Source organism: Oncorhynchus keta, chromosome 37 (assembly GCF_023373465.1).
Source record: "Oncorhynchus keta strain PuntledgeMale-10-30-2019 chromosome 37, Oket_V2, whole genome shotgun sequence".
NCBI lineage: Eukaryota > Metazoa > Chordata > Actinopteri > Salmoniformes > Salmonidae > Oncorhynchus > Oncorhynchus keta.
In genome coordinates, this window is record NC_068457.1 from 2308048 (window position 1) to 2328594 (window position 20547).

A 20547-nucleotide genomic window follows, 5' to 3' on the forward strand; every position below is an offset into this window, starting at 1 on the left:
TGTAAATAAGACTCACATTCCTTTCAATATTTTACCCAGATTTTAGCAAGGCTGCAGAGAAGAATATTTAGTTGATGTTTGGACACACCTAATCATTCCAGGGTTTTTGTTTATTTTTACTATTTTGTACATTGAATAATAATAGTGAAAATATCACAACTATGAAATAACACATATGGAATCATGCTGAAACCATAAAAGTGAAACATAGATTTTAGATTCTTCAAAATAGTCACCCTTTGCCTTGATAGCAATTTTGCAGACTCTTGGCATTCTCTCAAACAGCTTCACCTGGAATGCTTTTCCAACAGCCTTGAAGAAGATCCCACATATGCTGAGCACTTGTTGGCTGCTTTTCCTTCAATCTGGAGGTCCAACTCATCCCAAACCAAGATCTCGTACAACGCTGTTTTTTAATTTGATTTTATTTCACCTTCATTTAAACAGGTAGGCCAGTTGAGAACAAGTTCTCATTTACACTCATTTACAGTGAAGAGGCGACTCCAGGATGCTGGCCTTCTAAGCAGAGTTCCTCTGTTCAGTGTCTGTGTTCCTTTGACCATCTTAATCTTTTCTTTTTATTGGCCAGTCTGAGATATGGCTTTTTTTGCAACTCTGCCAAGAAGGCCAGCATCCCGGAGTTGCCTCTTCACTGTTGACGTTGAGAATGGTATTTTGCAGGTACTATTTAATGAAGCTGCCAGTTGAAGACTTGTGAGGCGTCTGTTTAGACGCTCTAATGTACTTGTCCTCTTGCTCAGTTTTGCTCAGTTGTGCACTGGGGCCTCACACTCCTCTTTCTATTCTGGTTAGAGACAGTTTGCGCTCTTCTGTGAAGAGAGTAGTACACAGCGTTGTACGAGATCTTCAGTTTATTGGCAATTTCTCGCATGGAATAGCCTTCATTTCTCAGAACAAGAATAGACTGATGAGTTTCAGAAGAAGGTTTTGTTTCTGGCCATTTTGAGCCTGTAATCAAACCCACAAATGCTGATGCTTCAGATACTCAACTAGTCGAAAGAAGGACAGTTTTATTGCTTCTTTAATCAGCACAACAGTTTTCAGCTGTGCTAACATAATTGCAAAAGGATTTTCTAATGATCAATTAGTCTTTTAAAAGGATCAACTTGGATTAGCTAACACAGCGTACCATTGGAGCACAGGAGTGATGGTTGCTGATAATGGGCCTGTGTACACCTACATATATATTCCATAACAAATCAGCTGTTTCCAGCTACAATAGTAATTTACAATATTAACAATGTCTACACTGTATTTCTGATCAATTTGATGTTATTTCAATGGACAACAAATGTGCTTTTCTTTCAAAACAAGTGGCACCAAACTTAATTAAGCATAATTATTATGGCTCTAGATTGCAGGGAAAATCTGTATCAGGTGTTTGAAAAATGCAAAATTATCCAAATATTAAAATCATTGTTTCTTGAAATGATCGGTTTCCGTAGTCTTGTACTGTTTTTGTCTCACTGCGAAGCAGACAGCGACTTCCCGTCTCATTCAGCTCTCATTACTAAACAGAACATCAACAAAGATCCATTGGTTACACCTCAATGAGGAAATTGAGTCTGGGGCTGAAAACTCTGACAACAATATTGGTAAGGACAAGAGGAACACACTTCATCCTCATTGACAGTTAGCCAATGCAGCGTCGATAATCCTCTGTTTAAGCCACAGAGAAAGACATCCCCAACCCACGCCTGGAACTACAACTGCCCCAGGTTCAAGCCTATAAAATTAGCACCTGCTTCGATGTTATCTACCCAATAGGCTTGAACTATAGGAGATCAACGACCAATCAAAGTATCAATGGCACCTACACAATGGTTGAGAAGTTTCTTCCATACATTTGTTCGCCAAAACCAATCTATCATTGAACACTACTGGGTATGAAAATATATTGTGGCAATGATACTGTCTGAATGCCTGCATGGCAACATTTATCACCACGATCCCAGTTGCTGTGGAGCCTAGAGTGGGAAGAAGGGAATGCTGAGATACATTTATCCTGTTTTAGGACTTGGTGCTTTTTCCCAGTCAGTGGAATAATACAAATTCACATCCATGTTGTTATCTGGAGTGGGAATTACAGTCGCAGGGAGGCGAAAATTACCTTTGTGGCTCCCAGTACACTGCTGAAGAGCGATGCGGTACGCCCGTGGCGCGACATTGGCTCCAATCCCAAAACAGAGGTCAGCCATCATGATGATGGTCTCAGATAGCAGAACACACAGGGCCTCCTCTGTCCACATCCACTAACTACAGTACTCTCAATCTCTTTTTCCTCTCAACCATTACTAGGATGAGTCCCAAATGGCATCCTATTCCTTGTACAGTATATCTTTTCAAATGTACAGTATAGTGCACTACTTTTGACCAGGATCCATAGAACACTGGTCAAAAGTACTGCACTGTATAGGGAATAGGGTGCCATTTGGGACACATCCATAGTCTGATACAACCTTTAGAATATCAGTTCAAACCTCCATACCTTATTCATCAAGTCATATTGGATTGGTCACATACACGTGATTAGCAGATGTTATTGTGGGTGTAGCAAAATTATTGTGCTGCAAGCGCCGATAGTGCAGTAATATCAAACAACTAATATCAAACAAATTACACAACGTATACCCAATACACACCAATCTAAGCAGGAATAAATTAAGACTATATACATACCTGGTCAATGACCTGAAGAGAGCTAGGACCACAGTCTCAAAGAAATCCATTAGTAACACACTACGCCGTCATGGATTAAAATCCTGCAGCGCACGCAAGGTCCCTCTGCTCAAGCCAGCACATGTCCAGGCCCATCTGAAGTTTGCCAAAGACCATCTGGATGATCCAGAGGAGGAATGTGAGAAGGACATGTGGTCTGATGAGACAAAAATAGAGCTTTTTGGTCTAAACTCCACTCGCTGTGTTTGGAGGAAGAAGAAGGATGAGTACAACCCTAAGAACAACATCCCGACCATGAAGCATGGAGGTGGAAACATCATTCTTTGGGGATGATTTTCTGCAAAGGGGACAGGACGACTGCACCGTATTGAGGGGAGGATGGATGGGGCCATGTATCGCGAGATCTTGGCCAACAACCTCCTTCCCTAAGTAAGAGCATTGAAGATGGGTCGTTGCTGGGTCTTCCAGCATGACAATGACCCGAAACACACAGCCAGGGCAACTAAGGAGTGGCTCCATAAGAAGCATCTCAATGTCCTGGAGTGGCCTAGCCAGTCTCCAGACCTGAACCCAATAGAACATCTTTGGAGGGAGCTGAAAGTCCGTATTGCCCAGCGACAGCCCCGAAACCTGAAGGATCTGGAGAAGGTCTGTTTGGTGGAATGGGCCAAAATCCCTGCTGCAGTGTGTGCAAACCTGACCAAGAACTACAGGAAACGTATGATCTCTGTAATTACAAACAAAGGTTTCTGTACCAAATATTAAGTTCTGCTTTTCTGATGTATCAAATACTTATGTCATGCAATAAAATGCTAATTAATTACTTAAAAATCATACAATGGGATTTTCTGGATTTTTAGATTCCATCTCTCACAGTTGAAGTGTACCTATGATAAAAATGACAGACCTCTACATGCTTTGTAATTAGGAAAACCTGCAAAATCGGCAGTGTATCAAATACTTGCTCTCCCCACTGTATATACTCTATTCTATATTATTCTACTATACATATGAGATGAGTAATGCCAAATATGTAAACATTATTAAAGTGACTAGTGTTCCATTCCTTAAAGTGGCCAGTGATTTCTAGTCTATGCCAATAGGCAGCAGCCTCTAATGTGCTTGTGACAGCTGTTTAACAGTCTGACGGCCTTGAGATAGAAGCTGTTTTTCAGTCTCTCAGTCCCAGCTTTGATGCACCTGTACTGACCTCGCCTTCTGGATGATCGCAGGGTGAACAAGCAGTGGCTTGGGTGGTTGATGTCCTTGCTGATCTTTTTGAGCATCCCGTGACATCGGGTGCTGTAGGTGTCCTGGAGGGTGGGTAGTTTGCCCCCGGTAATGCGTTGGGCAAACTGCACCACTCAATGGAGAGCCTTGCAGTTGCGGGCGGTGCAGTTACTGTACCGTGATACAGCCCGACAGGATGCTTTCAATTGTGCATCTGTAAAGGTTTGTGAGGGTTTTAGGTGACAAGCCAAATTTCTTCAGACTTGTGAGGTTGAAGAGGCTCTATTGCGCCTTCTTCACCACACTGTCTGTGTGGGTGGTTCATTTAAGTTTGTCAGAGATGTGTATGGCAAGGAACTTGAAGCTTTCCTCCTTCTCCACTGCGGTCCCGTGGGTGATCAGGGACTACAGGAGGGGGCTGAGCATGCACCCTTGTGGTGCCCCAGTGTTGAGGATCAGCGGGGTGGAGGTGATGTTTCCTACCATCACCACCGGGGGATGGCCTTTCAGGAAGTCCAGTACACAGTTGCACAGGGCGGGGTTCAGACCCAGGGCCTCAAGCTTACTGATGAGTTTGGAGGGTAGTATGTTGTTGAATAAACAGAATTCTTACATAGGTATTCATCTTGTCCAGGTGGGATAGAGCAGTGTGCAGAGTGATGGAGATTGCATCATCTGTGGATCTATTGGGGCGGTAAGCAAATTGAAGTGGGTCTAGGGTGGCAGGTAATGTAGAGCTGATATTATCCTTGTCTCTCAAAGCACTTCATGATGAGGTGAGTGCTACGGGGCGATAGTCATTAAGTTCAGTTACCTTTGCCTTCTTGGATACAGGAACAATGATGGCCATCTTGAAGCATGTGGGGACAGCAGACTGGATTAGGGAAAGATTGAATATTCCCTTAAAAACACACCAGCCAGCTGGTCTGTGCATGCTCTGAGGACACAGCTAGGGATGCCATCTGGGCCGGCAGCCTTGCGAGGGTGAAAAAGGTTTAAATGTTTTACTCACGTCGTGTTTAGCCTGTCCAGAAGCAAGACGTCGGTCTCGACTTGGCTGGTTTTCCTTTTGTAGTCCGTGATTGTCTGTAAACCCTGCCACATACGTCTTGTGTCTGAGCCGTTGAATTGGGACTCCTGTTTATCTCTATCAGTTTCTCAGTCACTGTATGCGCCTAGATTATTTTCCCAAGTTTCCCGGAACATATCCCAGTCCACGTGATCAAAACAATTCTGAAGCGTGGATTAGTCAGAACAGCGTTGAATAGTTCGAAGCACGGGTACTTCCCAGTTACAGTAAATGCAGCCTCAGGATCTGTGGTTTCCAGTTTGCATAAAGTCCAGTGAAGTTATTTGAGGACCGTTGAGGTATCGGCTTCAGGTGGGATGTAAACGGCTGTGGTAATGGGAGATACAATGGTAGGGATTTAATTGTGAGCTATTCTAGGTCGGGTGAACAAAGGGACTTGAGTTACTGTATTTTTGTAGAATTACACCATGAGTCGTTAATCATGAAACACACCCCTCCGCCCTTCTGAGATATTTATTCCTGTCTGTGCAATGTACTGAGAATCTTGCTGGCTTTACCGACTCCGAGAGCCATGTTTTCGTGAAACAAAGTATGTTACAGGCCCCGGTGTCTCTCTGGAAAGAAATCCTTGCTCTAAGCTCATCAACTTATCCAAAGACTGAACATTAGTGAGTAATATACTCGGAAGCGGTGGGTGGTGTGCGCACCTCCTATGTCAAACCAGCAGGCAGCCTCAAGTGCCTCTGCTCTGCCGGCAATGTTTTGGATTGGCCTCTGGAATAAGTTAAATTGCTCTGGGGAGAGTGAACAGAGGATCTGCTCCAGGGAAGTCAAATTCCTGGTTGTAAATGCTGGTAGTTCTGGTGAGTTACCGCCGCTCTAATTATTCAATAGTTCGTCCTGGCTGAATGTATAACACATAACATTTCCTGAGCTAATAATGTAAATAGTACATAAAACGTTTCCTAAAAGGTAGTTGCGATGTTGCCAGCTCTCCTGGATATACAGAGATAATAACAAGAGGCTAACGATGTAAACATGTTTTTGCCGATGCTTTATATCCATAAAGGCATGGCCACAGAGACACAAGGGAGAGGTGAGGATATGGAAAGTGTTGTGTGCAATCACCACTCCCTGTAAAATTCATGTATAGTGAACGCAACATGCAACAATCACTAATATTTTATTGAGTTACAGTTCATAGACGAAATTGAAAAAAATCAATTAGTCCCTAATCTATGGATTTCACATGACTTGGTCGGGCGCAGCCATGGGTGGGCCTGGAGGGCATAGGCACACCCACTTGGGAGCCAGTTCCACCCACTGGAATTAGCCAGGCCCATCCAATCAGAACTAGTTTTTCACCACAAAAGGGCTCAATTACAGACAGAAATATTCCTGAGCATGTGCACAACATGTATAAGCTTTTTGTGCATGTAGAACATTTCTGGGATCTTTTATTTCAGTTCATGACAAATGAGACCAACACTTCACATACATATATTTGTTCAGTATAAAAGTATAATAAAGCTTAATAGTGTTTCTACATTGGTGATTTATGTCGCTGTGAATTAAACATTAGCTTTCACACACGCCAGGCGTTGATTAATGACAGAACTGAGGTGCTATTTTGTTTTCATATTGACTCTTTACGATTACGCTCCCCTTTCTGCAGCCCTGCGTAATAAAACAAGTACAGGGTAATTGGCTTTTTAATGGGTTTGCGTATCAATACCATTTGAAGAGTTGTCTCCTCGAGGCTCATTCCCTAAGTCATGCCGCTCTGCGATTCTAAAAAATAAAGCCCGGGACTTAAGCACTGAGCAGTCCTGAGGATCATTCCGGAAGTAACGCTTGAGCTCCCGCTGAAATTGTCTTGTCAAAGATTAACTTTGGAATGCAGAGCAGTGATATGGCACCTCCTTGCCAGGCTCCCACTTTTTAGCGCTGGTGGGGAGATTGGACTGATGGAGAGGGGAAGAGGACAGAAAATGCTTCTTACCCCCATGCTTGTCAGAAGATGGAAGAATTGGATCCCTTGATATTGCAGTATAAAGTCTACACTCTTAGAAAAAAATGTGCTATCTAGAACCTAAAAGTGTTATACGACTGTCCCCATAGGAGAACCCTTGAAGAACTGTTTTTGGCTCCAGGTAAAGCCCTTTTGAAGTTCAGAACCCTTTCCACAGAGGGTTCTACATGGAACCCAAAAGGGTTATCCTATGGGAACAACCAAAGAACACTCACATTTTTATTTAATTAACTAGGCAAGTCAGTTAACTTCTTATGGCTTGGGGCAGTATTGAGTATCTTGGATGAATAAGGTGCCCAGAGTAAACTGCCTGCTACTCAGTCACAGAAGCTAAGATATGCATATTATTAGTCTATTTTGATAGAAAACACTCTGAAGTTTCTAAAACTGTTTAGTTCTGCCACTAGGCTACCTGCTGCCCCTACTTCATTCTGATTAAACTGCGATTGTTCTCAAATGGGCGATTGCAGTAATAACCCCAACTATCTCCTTTTTTCAGTTCTGTCAATTGTAAGAACAGAGTGGGGGCTGTAGGTGGAGTAGGAAATAATGGACGTTATCTAGCATGAACTTTCTATCTTGAAAATGGATATAATGACTCATATATACATTTGTGTATTACTCATTTAAATGCAAATTACTTCTCAGCAGTTAATGGTGCTTCTTCATATCTAATTGGACTTTATCTGATGAACACATAGGAGACTGTTTAGGCCTATTTTGTATGTTTCTAGAACTGGTCTTGATGTTGGTAAAAGACACTGAACAATGATGAAAGGCCATTTCGTGGTGGGCTGCTTTCAACAATGTCTTTGACGTGTGTGTTTCACATACTGTCAAACAGCAGAGAACAGAGGAAAGAGAGGCTTTTTGATTGGTCTAATTTGAACAGTCCTCTACATGTGTCACTTACTGGCAATAAAAACACATTCAGAAACACATAGCAGCTGAGCATGTGCAAATTAATGGATGTTTGACGTCTCTTCTAATATGTGACCCACCACCACAATTCGGTCTTATGTAGCTACATTTGAAATTGTGTTTTTGTACATTGGTTAAAAGTACAGACTCAGAGCTACAAAATTGTACATCATACACTGCAGTTGAGGAACAATAGGAAAGTAATTCTGCTTTGAAAGTTGATAAACTTGTTATGCCACTTTTGAGAAAATGGCCCTTGAGTATTTTGGTACACCTACTGGAGAGCTCTACTTAGTCTACACCCATTCAGCATCTTTCACACCTCCTTCAGGTTTAACCCCACCAATCTCTTTAAAGATTAACATGTGAGGTCATGTGCTAAACAGAGTGAGTAGTGCAGTAAATATTATTGCATGAGGTTTTCTCAGAAAGTGAATATTTTACTATATTATTAACTAGGCTATAGGCCACCTCAAGTATGATGTTTTTTAAATTTAACTAGGCAAGCCAGTTAAAAACAACATTTTATTTACAATGATGGCCTACCCCGGCCAAACCCTAACCAGGATGATGCTGGGCCAATTGTGTGCCGGCTTATGGGACTCCCAATCACGGCCAGTTATGATACAGCCTGGAACCAAACCAGGGTCTGTAGTGACCCCTCTAGCACTCAGATACAGTGCCTTAGACCGCTGCGCCACTCGGGTTTTGACGCCAGCTTGGGTTCAATATGCAAGGAACACATAAAATATGAATTATAAGGAATTCTGGTGTAGCATTGGGGCCAAAACTACAGACCTTGCCTTCTATGTACTGGCTAAGAAAGGTCACTGAACTTCATGAGGCCTATTCAATATCATCCACACAGAGAGCAAAGCCTCAGCTCCAGCTCCAGCCCTAGACCAACAACAGAATATCTGAGGCAAAAGGTAACTCTCAAATGGGCTTTCAGATAAGCTGCTAGTCATTGTTCCCCAAGGCTCATAAGGCAAATGCATACAGAGGCTAACATTCAACAAAGGGCATCGATGGCTTGAATTACAGGCCAGACAAAAGAGCACTCAGGTGGAATCACAATGTTATTTCGGCAGATAAGCACAGGTCCCTGTGGACTGCGGAAAGGCAAACAACTGAACAAAAGAATGAGAGCCTCCGTTTCGTTATGCCACACAATTACTATTATTGAGGAGCACTTGAACATCTCGTTGGCTCCCTTACCGTATTGATGTAGTATAGCATCTACTGATACTGCGTCTGTTGTGTAACATCTTGGAGCTGGGAGCATCTGTAGTAATTAAATATTTAAAAAAATGTTTAGACAATTTTAGTAGAAAAAAGCCTGTCCTGTTGCCCCTAAGGTTTGGAACTTTAGATCCCTGATAAGTCATAAGGGAGCCAGCCAAGCATTTTATCTTGATGAGTTTCCTTTTCAGGGCTGCTTTGACTTCATTCAAGTGTCCCTTTATTCATCCAAAACACACCACTGTCTCAACAAATATATTGTGGGAATGGAGGGATGGCACACAATGGAGTCAAGGTGATGACTGATGACGCAGTAGTCCCTGTGGTGTGATGCACAATTTAGGGAGTACTGTGGTACAGTTTAAGGTAAAAGACATGGAGAGACAAAGTGGTGAGCTCCTGGTGTCCATTAGCATTGCCTGGAATATTTCCCTCTCACAGAAATAGGCTACTTCCCAACACTATTCCCGAATCCTCCACCCGCCATCTCCTCTCCGTCATGTTAATCTTCCGGAGAGAACGGAGAAGCTCCCTTTAATAACTCTGTGCCGAAGCGTCACCTTTATTGCAGAGAGCGATAGCCAGCGCTACAAAGACTTGTTTCATTAAGCACGCTTTAAGTCCCACACGTTACTGTGCATTTATTTCACTACCCTGGATTGATTCAGTGAAACAGAGGAACTGAGTTGTAATATGTTTTCATCTGCTACTGCTCTACTTGAGATTAAATGAATAAATACATGGTGGGAGACTCTACCTCGGGCAAAAATGTGAAAGCACATTTCTTAATACTATTGTGAACTGGTGAAATGGGTTCGGGTTGGAGATAAATTATTCTAAAGAGACATATGACATGAAAAGACCGCTGTCATCCATAATCAATGTGTCAGTTTGAGTGACGTCAATGAGATGTTTGTTCTCATTACCAAATGACACATTTCCTACGCCATACAGTATATCAAAAAGATTGCTTGTTTAATAATAACAATATTTTATTCAACAAAGCCATGCGTGAATAACAACTAGAATGTATATAAGGTCATATTTGCACAGTTATAAATCATATTCTGTTCATCCCAAAACAGTGGCTGAAGTATACTGTAAATCCAAGCTGAGTGTGTGTGTTTGTGTGTGTGTGCATGCTTCTGTACGTTTGAAGGTCTACACTAAGAAATTAAGTGTTGAAATTAATTAAACAATTGTGTGCTTGTTCACCTGGGGGGAGATGCAGACCTCTTTAAAACAAGGGCACTGCAAGACAGCCAGTCAGTTACTTAGAACAGCACAGAATTTGGCACAGCCGCTACTCTCCATAGAGGCCAGTGATGGAGACAGCTAAGGCACAGCCATCTGTCTATAACAGCATAACTATATCTAGAAACGAATCCTGCTTACTAACATTCATTACTTTTCTGTTTAATTACTTAATGTGGGGCTGTAACTTCAAGAACTGTAATTATGTATAATTAGAGCTATCAAGCATTTACGCTAGCACTGTATCACTCAGGGTTGCTACTACTAACTCGTTTGGCACTTATTCTGATGCAGTGGGTTAGCGTTAGCGCAGGCTATGGGGAACGCACTTGTATTAATGTAAGTAGGCATGGCTAAGTAGGGTATCTGCTTTGCCATTTTGACTGTGTCTCTATGGCTGGTTCAGATTGGCTTCCAAGTCAAATGAAAACAATTGTTGCGGCCAACTAATGGCCATGAGAAAATCTATTTAGACATATCCTTTGGTTGGGGTTCTGCCACTGATGAAGACACGAAATATTCAATGTATATTGCAACATACGTATAAGTAGATAGCAACAAAAGACTATCTAAGGCAATGAGATGGTCAACTCAGGATACATTACACCAGAGGAGACATTTCTTTCAACCATACTTCCATTGGCTTCCTGCAAGGAGAAAATAATCCTTGAGATATGGCTCTTTTTATATCGCCCCATAATACTATGTTATTTAATAATAGAAAACATATCATCAGTATAATATACAAGTACTCTACCTCTATAAACCAATGGGGGAACACATAAAGGATCCAATTCAATCTAGATAGCCCATATAGATAAACATCCGTATAGGTTTTTTTTCTCACATCCTTTCCTCAACGTAAAACATATTACAGTCTCGCTGGTGGCCCATTACTTCCATATGCGGTGCCTTTTTAAATGTTTTGTTTGTCCTAACAATGGTGGCCTAGTAAGTTATGCTGCCCATTCTTCCCAGGCAACTTGAGATTGCCGAGGCTCTTTAGCCTCGTGCCAAATAAGAGATATGTTGGGATATAGCCGCGGGGCAGTCGGAGCGAGGTGCATACTAATGCTGGCGTCTCATTGCTTGTCATGCAGTGAGCTCCTAAGGTCCCCAGCAGAGCCGAAGAGTCTCTGGAGTGGACATGCTTTGAGTTAGAGCCCCTCATTGAAGTAGTGCTCAGGGTCTGGTGGTTGCAAAGCCTAATATAGGCCTGATCAAATGGGCTGACGGTGATGGGGAAACAACAGGATCTCTCTGTGTCATGAGAAGGGGGTTGTCAATTGACCACACCAGCTTAATATCACACATCAGAAGTGAGCCTACATTAATTAATGAAATATTTTCTAACAATGATTCCATAACTACAACCATAGAATGATAGACATGGGTTCAAATAGTGTTTGTTTAGCTTTCAAATACTTTGAGAGTTCAATTGAGAAAATATATCTATTATTTTATTTGAATTGTGTTTACTGACACCAAGACCTCTTTTACAAGGTAGCCTTGCAAACAATCATACACATTCACAATAGTTACAATTGCAATGCAATAAAAGCGTACAAAATTTACAAGCAATTTAAGAAAAGTAACTTACAAAACACGATAATGAAAAACAAACATTCCTCAGTACTGCCCTAGCGACACCAAAACATCCAACTTTAGAGACGTGACGGCACGTGAGTTTCAAGTTCGGGAAAGCTCAAATAAATACCTAAAATAAATCACCTTGATAATAAAGTATTGCATGCATCTACTAATGTAAGATCACTGTTCCTAATGTGATGAGTAGATTCAATAGTCATAAGTTAGGCTAATAATCAGTGTCGTAAAACTCGATACCGGTCCTGGTCTCGAATCCGGACTCAAGACCACATATTTAGTGTCTCAGTCTTGTCTCGGTGTCAGATACATTTGAAGCTTTTTGTAAAATAACATATACCAATTTCAGTTGAACAAAGGCTTTCTGTAAAGCAAAAAAATTTAGATTGTTGTTCTGAAATAGCCTCGTTAACAGAAGGGGCAACAGAATACACAACATAAGTGGAGGTTATAATTTATTACAGAAGAAACAATATTGTTGATGGAGATAGTAAAAAGTACAGGACCAACTATCATTATCTTATTTTCACTAGTATTTCAACCCAATGGAAATTATTATTATAATAAAATTAAAAAATATAATCTCACCATCAACATCCATCTGGAATTCATCTGTTGTGAAACTCATCTATTCAATTCCAATGAGTTGAATCACGACTACAGGCCACCCTTCACAACACAAAGTCGCCAATGGAAATAAGGAACTGAAAAGATGGAGGTTTGATCAAGCTATCAGTTCATCTCCAGGGGTAGGACGTGGAAAAATGAATGCCTGTATTTACTGTCATCTTGAATATTATAACCATAGTCTGTCAGAGTTAGATTGCTTATGAGCAGATGTTAGATCAAGATATTCAACAACTATCCCTCCAACCAGGCTGAACTGTGGGTGTGCTTGCTGTGACGAAGTGTAACTAATATGTTAAGTAATACATCAAACATTGCTAAAGTATCACAATTGTCCACTTGGAGAGATTGAAAAGGCAATCATTCCAATATAGCTGAATAGTGTCCCATGCTCTCGATTCATAACTGAGTCTTCTGTCTTGACACCCTCAGGAAGTGAGGCAAGAGTTCACGCGTGGCTGAAGAAAGGGGCTAAACTAAATTAGAAATGGAGGTGTTGCCACAAGAGACGGGAACGATTGACTGACATCTAGCTGATGCCAACACTTCAATGTTGTGCATCACTCATAACTACACATTAGTCAAGACATGTAGAATAAACCAACTTAGTGTACAGTACAGTAAGTAAGTCAGCTGAGGAGTCACACATCGAACATTCTCGAGTGAAAACCACATGTCAACATCGAGTGTGATGAACTAAGGGATAGTGGAGAAGGGAGAGAGAGAGAGAGAGAGAGAGAGAGAGAGAGAGAGAGAGAGAGAGAGAGAGAGAGAGAGAGAGAAGGAAAGAAAGAGCAATAGAGAGAGAGAGAGAGAGAGGGAAGGGGAGAGATGGAGAAAAAAGAGAGAAATTATAGGGAGGGGGATTCTCTGAGGTGAGAGAGAGAGAGAGAGAGAGAGAGAAGGAAAGAAAGAAGGAGAGAGAGAGAGAGAGAGAGAAGGAAAGAAAGAGCAATGAGGTCCCCAGAGTTATGACATGAAAGGGGAAAGTAAATGAGTGCTCTGAGCCCAGCAGCAGATAGCTGCAAACAGAGGTTTCTCCACAGGGTTCTACTTGGCAGTGAGTCCATCCTCTGAGGATGGGCCCACTTTGCTTTAGTAGTGCCTGAGAATGTGTAAACAACACTGATGCATGTTATGAATCCCTCCTCCCTGTCGAATTTCATAAAAATATAAATACTGAAACGTTACAAAAATATATATTTTTAGATACAACTATACAAAATATATTCACGTCTTCAAACAATTGATTAAAACACACTGTTTTGCAATAGTCTACAGTTGCCTCAACAGCACTCTGTAGGGTAGCACCATGGTGTAGCCGAAGCTTCCGTCCTCATCTGGGTACATTGAATTCAGTAGAAAACCTATGTCACCTTCCGGAGGATGTCCTCCAACCTATCTGAGCTCTTGTAGCATGAACTGATGTTGTCCACCCAATCAAAGGATCAGAGAAGGAATATAGTACTGAAAGCATAAGCTACAGCTAGTGCATAAAGTGTGGTGAGTAGTTGACTCAAAGAGAGAGAAAGACAATAGTCAAACAGTTTTGAACAAATACATTTCCTCAAAAAGGAAGAAGAAGCAAGAGAGAGAAAGAGAAAGAGAGCTAGCTATTTGTGACCTGATTAAGGAAACTAGGCGTATGTCGCAAGTCACGACTTCACAGGAGAGTTGTTTGAACTTTAAAACATTTTTTTTAATCAAAAGGTGTTTCTTGGCAGAAATGCCTTCTCAAACATGTGAACTTTCATGTGACTTAATATCAACTTGTATGCTATCTGTAAATATGAATAAAATTGTTAAATTGCGAGGCTAGTTGGTTTCGCCACAGAAAAAGTCAGCAACCTTCCCGCTAGCCATGATTGCCTGAGATAGAGTGGGCTGGACATGCCGAGAGATGAGCTTGTATTGGACAGCCATACAGTACACGTCTGTCTATTGGAGCTGGTGAGTATGTCTAGGTAATCGTGGCAAACAAGGCTTTTTTTAAAAATGTATCGCCTAGTAAAATTGCATAAACCTAATGTCAAGTTAAAGTGTACTGTTATCTAGCTAACGTTAGCTGGTGGGTCGCTAACTAACGTTGTGTATGATCTTATTCTTTGTATCTCAGACACATTTGCTTGACTCGTTATATGGCCATAGACCCTGGCTGGTTAGCTACCTGCAGATTCATGCAGAGGGGCTCTCCAATAGTAGTGCCAAAACATTGAAAGACGGTTTTCTCAAAAGTGAGTGTACAAGTTGATCAACTTTCAAAGCATAATTACTTTCCCATTGTTCCTCAGCTGTAGTGTATAATATACAATTTTGTAGCTCTGAGTCTCTACGTTTATCCAATGTAGAAACATAAATTCAAATGTTGCTACATAAGACCGAATCCAGGTGGTGAATCACATATCTAGTTACATTTTTTAAAACTTTCACTTAGTTAGCTAGCAAATGCAGCTAGCTAGTTTAGCCTACTCAAACATCCAGCTCAAACAGAGAGGGATGCTATGTGAGCTAGCTGGCAATGGCTATCCAACATTGGAACTTTTCCAAGACAAGGTAAGCTTTTGGTTTGTTAATTTATTGCCACGGGGCCAGCCGGTGTAACTGCTAAATTGCATGCTGACTGTAGACTATACTGCATGATTGTTTGTGTGTGATCGGGGTGTATTTATTCCACAGATTCTGTTAAAAAACATTTCTTAATGTTTCTTAATGTTTCTTAATGAAGCAAACGGAACAAAACGGGGATAAACATATCTGAATTTGTCCAATAGAAACTCTCGTTTGCAATTGTTGGAGAACATTTCAGAACATTTCCCTGTCACAGCCAAGAAAGCCTTACACAATCAGACATTACCTTTGGATTTAACCTGGCCTGGGTAAGATTTTTTAAATGTATAATCCTCTTTTTCATTAGTAAACCAAATGGCATCAGCTGTTCCAGGGCACCCAAGTCTAATTTGTTTGTGCCTTTTTACTTGCAGAGGTTGAGTCTTAATGTCATCAATCAGTGTCCAAATAAAATGGTATTGCTCTCTCAGACAAACCCCAAAAGGCGTAGTGACTGTGAGCTCTCTCATGTAGGTGACCTAAGACCGACATTCAAAGAAAAACGGGGCGGAGGGAAACTGCCTAGGAAACCGATGGTAGGTACATCCCTCTCTTACAATGACAGCTACCTCTGGATTTACTCAGGAGGTGATGATCCATTTATCTGCATGAAAAATGTGCTCGTTGGGGAGAGTGACACTTAATCCAGCTGGGATGAGGCCCTGTGGATCTGCAGCTTCCCAACCTTCGGTGGCGATGAACAACCCATTCGATTTGACCTTTGACTGTATCTCCACCTCCATTATGTTAAAGAAGCAGGGATCAGTTGTGAACTGTCCTGCCTATCTGATCAGCATTACTACCGTGTCTGGTTGAGACCTGTGAGTGTGGCGAACAGTCATTTTCCCTCCATTTAAAAGGAGTGGTCACTTTTGTCTAGGAGAGAGAAAGTGAGAGAGTGCCTGGGGCTCAATTCCCTGTCAATTTCCTACCAATGCGGCCCCCTCTCCACTTCCACCACCAGCCCGCCTGCCACCCTCGAATCAGAAATGCAATCAAGTCTGTGAGCCACACAAGAGCACTCAAATCATCACCAAGAACAAAAAAAATAGACAAGCCATTTAACCCCTTTACCCTCATCAGCCTTGCACAGACCAATAACACATGGCATTAATGCAACTGGGCTGTTGACAACCTATAATTCAAAAGTCCATTACTAATCCCAGGGCCCTTTGGCATTGGAGAGAAGGCTTCAGACTTTGGTTTCCCCCGAGGAGTAAACATATGTCACATCAAAATGACAGGCCTCAGCCATGCTTCTGGTGATTGGTTTTGATTTGTTTTCAGCCAGAGCTCAACTTGAAGAGGTAATAATGGAGACAGATTTGGGAGCAGATTTCCAAGAGACGCGCAAAGGGGCGGAGAATGCAACAGTTCAGAAACTCCCTGTCCACTCTCACTCGACAGTCAATCTCTGACAACAGCGAGAAAAAAAACGTCACATCACAGTGGTGTTTACCTGTACCTCTTCCACTAGATACTGCTTTTGTAGCGGGAGGGAGAGAGATGTTTAAAAAGGAGTCTAACCATAGCTGCTACGGTGCAGAGGCGAGAGCCTATACCAAAAGCGATGGCCAGCAAGTAGAGGCAGTACAACATACACTGGTTACAGTATCTCCCTCCCTTGAGTAGTCTCGGAAACCCGACCCTAGGCAACACAGTGACTATAGGACTATTTTGGCATAGAGGAACTAGGTCACTGCCTTTGCTGATAACAAGAAAAATCTGGGGTCTCTCCCAACAAATCACGAGGTAGAAATGGCGAAACATCCCGATTCAAAACCAAAGATTGCAGGCAAAACCTTTGCAGTGCCTTTAGTTAAGGTAGTTGATGCAAACTAGCCACTTACGAAATGCACTCATTAAAAATCACCTCCATGATCTCCATCTTGATAGCTACTATTTTGTATTTTATTCAAGTGGATAAAGTATGGGTGTGAAGTTGGGATTCTTAACTTTAAGAAAAACAGTGTTGTTTAGTTTTTTTCCCCCCACTTAATTAAAATCACAGTGCAGTTATCAAAAAACATATTATTTTCTGTGTTATAGTCAATAGGCTATAAAGGCCTGGGAAAGTTGTGTAATTCAAATATAGCAGGATACTGCTATACTTTGGTGAATTGGCAAAAGGCATGCAAGACAAGAGATTGTGAGATGCAGATTACTAAAACAAATGAGCAGGTGTCTGCCTGCCCCTCCTCTCTCTCCCTTGTGCTGGCCTGCCTGCCTGCCTGCCCTGTCTGTTCAGTCTTCGGTCTGTTGCGAGGAGAATATCTTAGCCTATTCATGGCACCGATGTTGCCGGGATACAGAGGTATCTACGGCCAGTCTTGCGAGCACAGGGTAGCCTACTCTTTGTTTTTGCCCCGTAATATGAAATTACGGTAGGCTACCGGTATCCTTTCTCGACTACCCTTTTAAGACATAATGGAATGCGGCCCCTTAAAAGAGCCTTGGCTATGGCATGTTTGTTTTGTCGGTCTGTTAGGGTAGGCTACACTATGGATTTTAAATGCCGACAGGAAACCTTCTCTGGAGATATGAACAGGCAAAGGAATGAGGCTTCTGAAGATGGACTTAACGTCCATCACTCGGCAACCAGAACTGTCAATAAATAATTTTGAGCTTCTGCGCAGCAGCACATAAATCAGCGACGTTAATTGTTGTTAGGGAAAAAATACAGAACATTTTATACCGAAGCAGAAGTTACTGAAGCTGCGTTCTATGTCTGTAAAGGGTTGCGGTAGATATAACTTCATTGCCCGGCCCTAGCAGGCAAATGTAATAGGACCATTATTCTGCATTGTATATTGATGTTTCTTATCGTTTTAACAGAAAACAGATGTTTTCGAGGACTTCCATTGAAAGCTCTTTTTTTGTCTCGGACTAGGTGTAATATCTGTACAGCAAACTGGTCGTTACAGTTTCAGTAGTTAAAAAGACAGAAACCCCTTGAGTTGACAGGTCCCCTCTATTCTAACTGACCATAAAATGCATCAGCGCTGGAGTATTAGTGGGAAGGTTTAGTTGACAACCGCGGGAGAAGGGCTTAGACCTGATAAGGCTTTTATACTCAGCGTGTCATCCGTGGCTTTCAAGAAATATGCCGATGAGTTTGTTCAGTCTGAGAGACTTTGCGTGACTGCTCAGCCTCTTCTTAACTCCACCAACAGATCTCCCATTCCAGGTAATATCCTGGGGCCCAACATGAGAAGAACCCCGTGACATTACAAAAGGAAAGAGAAGAAAACAAACAAAACAAAAATCCACAGCTGAACCCATCCCCTCGGAATAGCACTCCTTTTGAAGCGGTGAAAGAGCTTTGGTTACAAGGAGGATGGCTCGCACTGATGGGGATGACCAATGAGCCTCGGAGGGAAAAAAGGAATGAGTGCAGAGTTTCCTCCTTCATTATCCCTCCTGTGAGAAATAATCAACATCGCTCCATTTCCACCTGAGCCCCTCCTGAGTCTCTGAGCCTCACTGCTCTCTCTATCTCTCCCTTTTTTTGAAGAGCCCACTGTGTCCGGCATTGTTCAACAGGACATTATATGAAATGCCATGCACGATCAGTGAAGATGCTTGTCCTCCTTGCATCTCAGCTTGTTGTGGTTGACACACAGAGAGGGGCACAGACACATGGTACGCACCAACACACGTGCACACTCACACATACGCACACTCTTGCACGCACACACAGCTTTGTTTTCATGAATTTTCTGGACTTTTTGGGGAGTAAAAATGTATTCCCATACAAAATCCTATTTCAGCTAACCTAACCCTTAACCTAACCGTAACCTTAACCCTAACCCCAAGGTTAAAGTTAGTCATCAGTCTCAAGTCAAAGTCGAGTCCCGAAGTCTCAAGTTATTTTATTACAAGTTGAGTCACAAGACATGTGACCCAAGTCCACACCTCTGGAAAACATGCGCACACACAGAGACACACAGAGACACACACACACACACACACACACACACACACACACACACACACACACACACACACACACACACACACACACACACACACACACACACACACACACACACACACACACAGAGAGACACACACACACACACACACACAGTGATGCCCCAATTTCCTTTGATTAGACGCTCCTACCCTGATGACATGGATAAGAAGGCAGATGGCGTTTCCTGTTGTTTGTTGATTTATTCATACCGCCCTTTAAAAATATATATTTATATATGTCTGAAGTGTCCTGTTTTGCTAGTCTCGTACGAACCATCCTGATCTACGAGGTTACAGTTTTGCCATGCTGAAAACACAATACTTTGATCATGTTGTTCTCTACACTTTGATTTGTACACAACCTGAATTTGCACCAAAGGCTCAGAAATGCTTTTTTTTGTGTGGAATCTGCAATTTGCTTTGCTCAGCAGTCGGCACAGAACAAGATACTTTCTTTACGCTTGGATTGCGTCCTACCTGACAGGTCGCTCCTACCAGGTGGCGTGGCGAGAATCTGTCTCCTCACCACGCGCTCTCACCACTGGTGTCCCCCAGGGCTCTGTTCTAGGCCCTCTCTTATTCTCGCTATACACCAAGTCACTTGGCTCTGTCATAACCTCACATGGTCTCTCCTATCATTGCTATGCAGACGACACACAATTAATCTTCTCCTTTCCCCCTTCTGATGACCAGGTGGCGAATCGCATCTCTGCATGTCTGGCAGACATATCAGTGTGGATGACGGATCACCACCTCAAGCTGAACCTCAGCAAGACGGAGCTCCTCTTCCTCCCGGGGAAGGACTGCCCGTTCCATGATCTCGCCATCACGGTTGACAACTCCATTGTGTCCTCCTCCCAGAGCGCTAAGAACCTTGGCGTGATCCTGGACAACACCCTGTCGTTCTCAACTAATATCAAGGCGGTGTCCCGTTCCTGTAGGTTCATGCTCTACAACATCCGCAGAGTACGACCCTGCCTCACACAGGAAGCGGCGCAGGTCCTAATCCAGGCACTTGTCATCTCCCGTCTTGATTACTGCAACTCGCTGTTGGCTGGGCTCCCTGCCTGTGCCATTAAACCCCTACAACTCATCCAGAACGCCGCAGCCCGTCTGGTGTTCATCCACCTCTGGCCTGCTCGCCTCCCTACCACTGAGGAAGTACAGTTCCCGCTCAGCCCAGTCAAAACTGTTCGCTGCTCTGGCCCCCCAATGGTGGAACAAACACCCTCACGACGCCAGGACAGCGGAGTCAATCACCACCTTCCGGAGACACCTGAAACCCCACCTCTTCAAGGAATACCTAGGATAGGGTAAGTAATCC

General features: G+C 42.6%; 1 protein-coding gene across 1 annotated transcript in view; it reads right to left on the reverse strand.

Annotated features, from left to right (window-relative positions):
* The window catches only part of LOC118370053 (receptor-type tyrosine-protein phosphatase T), a 488900-nt gene that overhangs the window by 346445 nt on the left and 121908 nt on the right, over positions 1–20547 (reverse strand). The window lies entirely within an intron of this gene.